Below are 4400 nucleotides of genomic sequence, written 5' to 3'. Positions count from 1 at the left end.
AGCGATGTCTGATGGAAATATGCCCTAGAGGAAAGAATAAAATGGTTATTATATTTCCTAAATCATGATAAATGTTTAGTATTCATGCTAGAATTGTATTGATCAAAAACTTAAATACATGTGTGAATACATGTGTGAATACATAAACAAATACTCTGTCCCTAGTAAGCCTCTACTAGACTAGCTCGTTGATCAAAGATGATTAAGGTTTCCTAACCATAGACATGTGTTGTCATTTGATAACGGGATCACATCATTAGGAGAATGATGTGATGGACAAGACCCATCCGTTAGCTTAGCATATTGATTGTTCAGTTTATTGCTATTGTTTTCTTAATGTCAAATACATATTCCTTCAACTATGAGATTATGCAATTCCCGGATACCGGAGGAATACCTTGTGTGCTATCAAACGTCACAACATAAATGGGTGAACATAAAGGTGCTCTAAAGGTATCTCCGAAGGTGTTTGTTGAGTTGGCATAGATCGAGATTAGGATTTGTCACTCCGAGTATCGAAGAGGTATCTCTGGGCCCTCTCGGTAATACACATCATAAGCTTGCAATCAAATGACGAAGGAGTTAGTTACGAGATGATGTATTACGGAACATGTAAAGAGATTTGTTGGTAACGATATTGAACTAGGTATAGAGATACCGACGATCAAATCTCGGGCAAGTAACATACCGATGGACAAAGGGGATTATGTATGTTGTCATAACGGTTCGACGTCTTCGTCAAATATGTAGGAGCCAATATGGGCATCCAGATTCCGCTATTGGTTATTGACAGGAGAGATATCTCGATCATGTCTACATAGTTCTCGAACCCGTAGGGTCCGTATGCTTAACGTTCGTTGACGATATAGTGTTATATGAGTTATATGTTTTGGTGACCGAATGTTGTTTGAAGTCCCAGATGAGATCATAGACATGACGGGAGTCTCGAAATGGTAGAGATGTAAAGATTGATATATAGGACGATGGTATTTGGACACTGAAAGTGTTTTGGGTGGTACCGGATACTTATCGGGTCACCGGAAGGTGTTCCGTGCAACCCCGGTAGGTTATTAGGCCTTATGGGCCAAAAGGGGAAGAGCACACCAGCCCACAAGGGGCTAGTGTGCCCCTCTACCCCCTTCCCATGCACCAAAGGAGGGAGGGAAGGAAAGGGGAGGCGCCCTAAGGGGCAAATTTTCAGGTTTTGACCCTTTTCTGAAACCTATTCGAGATCTGACCCTAGTTTGAATTTTTTTTTTGAGATCCAACCCTTTTGCTACCGCCAGGGTCCATGGCGGTGGGTTGTAACATCCTACCTCCAGGGGCCTTGGCAGTACCCTACCGTCAAACAGACTGGCGGTAGACTGTACAACCCTACCGCCAAGGTGCTCGGCGGTAGGCACGAACACGCAGTGTGTTCAATACTTGGGAGTTTTTTGCAGTAGGGCATGCAACCCTACCGTCAGGGACCTTGGCGGTAAGTTGTTATACCCTACCTCCATGGACCCTGGTGGTAACTAAAGGGCCAGATCTCGAGAAAAAAAATTAAACTAGGGTCAGATCTTGAATAGGTTTCAGAAAAGGGTCAAAACACGAAATTTAGCCACCCTAAGGCAGCCATCTCCCTTTCCTTCCCCCCTCATGTTCATATATAGAACAGTGTATATATATAGCCATGTGTGGTGCCCCCGTGCACCGTTTACTCCCTCGGTCATATTTTCATAGTGCTTAGGCGAAGCCCTGCGAAGGTCGCATCACCATCACTGTCACCACGCCGTCGTGCTGCCGGAACTTATCTACTACCTCGCTGTCTTGCTGGATCAAGAAGACGGAGGACGTCACCGAGCTGAACATGTGCAGAACGCGGATGTGTCGTGCGTTCAGTACTTGACCTGTTAGAGCGCGAAGAAGTTTGACAACATCAACCACGTTGTTAAACGCTTCCGCTTACGGTCCACGAGGGTACGTAGACACACTCTACACCTCGTTGCTATGCATCTCCATGGAGATCATTGCGTGTGCGTAGAATATGTTTTTCATGCAACGATTCCCTACAATGTCAACGTTTGTCGCGTTGTTGCTCCGCATTGCTCTCCCCTCGCCACCAAACAAACGTTTACACCTGACCTTTCCTGCACCGTGGTCATGTTTAAGTGCGACAAGTATGAACAAGCACTTTTCATGATTCAGGTGTAGTATCTATGTTTGTTAGTTTGTTCGTTACTGCTTGGTGTTCCCATATGTATTCTTATTCGTGTTAACATCCGTTGGGGATAATTCATAAAATGAATATTTATTATTTATTATGTGTTTTCCATAACTTGCTTAACTTTCTGATTGTACTTGGCCTTTGCGCCAAGAGTGCAACGGGTCATCTAGTTGTGATTAAAACTTGATCATAAGGATACCCGTTCGACTGCATACTTTTGCAACCCGTTGCAAGAAATACTACGGCATTGGCGCTGGTAATGAGGTTTACATGTGCGCTGGGGACATAGTAAAAATTACTATACTCACCATCATCATATTTATCTATGTGTTTATCCTCACAATTCATTTTAGAATTTAGTAAAATATTACTACACCCTATCCTTTTGCAAAAATGTTATTTCATATCATGTTTGTGGCAGGAAGGTTGACCATTCGAAAGAACAATAGTTGTTCGATGTAATGAATAGCAAGCAGCGGGGGAGTACAAGCATGATCTAGGGTTTTACCTCTTCGAGAGGGCTTGGACCTCTCGGGCCAAATTGTCATACAAAAGAAACGCTGAGCCCAGTTGTAAGTCGTGGGTAGACTTGCAACTGGATACAAAAAAGATTGGGCCCAGCTGCAAGTTAATAGTGGACTTGCAACCGAGGCAAAAAAAAAAGATTGGTCCCAGTTGTAAATTGAGGATGGCGTTGCAGCTGGGGCTAGAAAAGAGGGTCACGCAAAGGACGGTGTTGCCTCTAATGGAAAACAAAAGGAAAATAAAGAGAGGAGTAATAAGGAGAGGCAAAGCACCTTCAAAATGAAGGGAGATAAAAGAGGTAGTGAACCTTGTCTTTCCCGCTTCTACAAGGCAGACCAATTCAAATGACAAAATACTCATGAAATGGCCCGAAGAAAACATAATAGACACCGAACAAAAAAAGGATCTAACAAAAACAGGCCGACAAACTGGACAACATGACGGCACGTGGCGCATGCAGCAAAAATGAAGCAGGATCAAGTTTGCACAAAGATTACAAAAAATTGATCGGACGAACCACAACTTAGATAAGACATTGTTAAAATCTCATCTATATGAGATTTAGCAAATCCGATTTGAAAAGTATTAAAATATTTTTTAATGTTCATTATTTTTTAAAATAATCAAAAATTCAAAGAAGTTCTCACAAATAAAAAGTCATGAATTTTAGTAAGTGTTTTGCACACTTCAAAAAGTGTTCATGTATTAAAAAAATTATAACCGAGCACTTTTCCGGCCATCTCAGGCTATCTGCGTTTGAAACCGTTGGATCATCACTTGTACACACTTGCTAAGTGTCCGTGCGTTGCCACGGACTAACAAAATATATATACAAAGAAATTTCACGTGATATGGAGTCAAAGGCTATTCGCATGGGATGATATCTCATGGTTTTGATCTGATAGGTAAACGCATCTCCTCATCGTCTTTCTACCCCACTTCCTCGTCCCAGCCACCACGCGACACTCGACTTCCTTCCTCCCATCAGGCTCTTATCTCATTTCCCCCCGCCTCCAACTTGCACGACACTATTGAGTTTCTTATTCAACTATGATAATCTTCTCCGGTTGTACATCCCCTTAGAATATTAATGGCTTATACATGTTCTGAATAACGATAATGAAAATGGACTCCCTCCGATCCATATTACTTATCGCTCAAACGGATGTATTACTTGTCACTCTAACGGATGTATTTTAGCACTGTAATACATTTAGATACGTCTATTTGAGCGACAAGTAATATTGATCATAGGGAGTACTAAGTTTGTGACAAGAAATGAGAATTCGGGGCAATATCTCATCCTCTATGCAATCAATCTTCAAGATAATCTCTTTATAGCTTCTGTCAAGATTGGGACACACATTCCGCACAATAAACATGCAATATGACGGGACTTAATTAATTGTTGATGTACATCTACATTAAAGATAAGTTTGCTCCAAATAGAATTTTCTATATGGGAGGATAATTCATATTATAAGAAAAATAAAGATTTGGGTTCATCCCAAGTTATCGCATGTTGGGAAGCTTTTTTAACAACTCAACATCTAACACAAAATGACATCTTAAACACACACATCACTTTTCAATATGAAGATAAATGGCAATTTTGAGAAAATAATGTTTGTTGTGCAGATCTTTCTACCATTGACTCTACAAAAAA

Source organism: Triticum dicoccoides, chromosome 2A (genome assembly GCF_002162155.2).
Source record: "Triticum dicoccoides isolate Atlit2015 ecotype Zavitan chromosome 2A, WEW_v2.0, whole genome shotgun sequence".
In the NCBI taxonomy this organism is placed as follows: Eukaryota; Viridiplantae; Streptophyta; class Magnoliopsida; order Poales; family Poaceae; genus Triticum; species Triticum dicoccoides.
The sequence above is the reverse complement of the archived record's forward strand: the minus strand, read 5'-3'. Positions refer to the sequence as shown.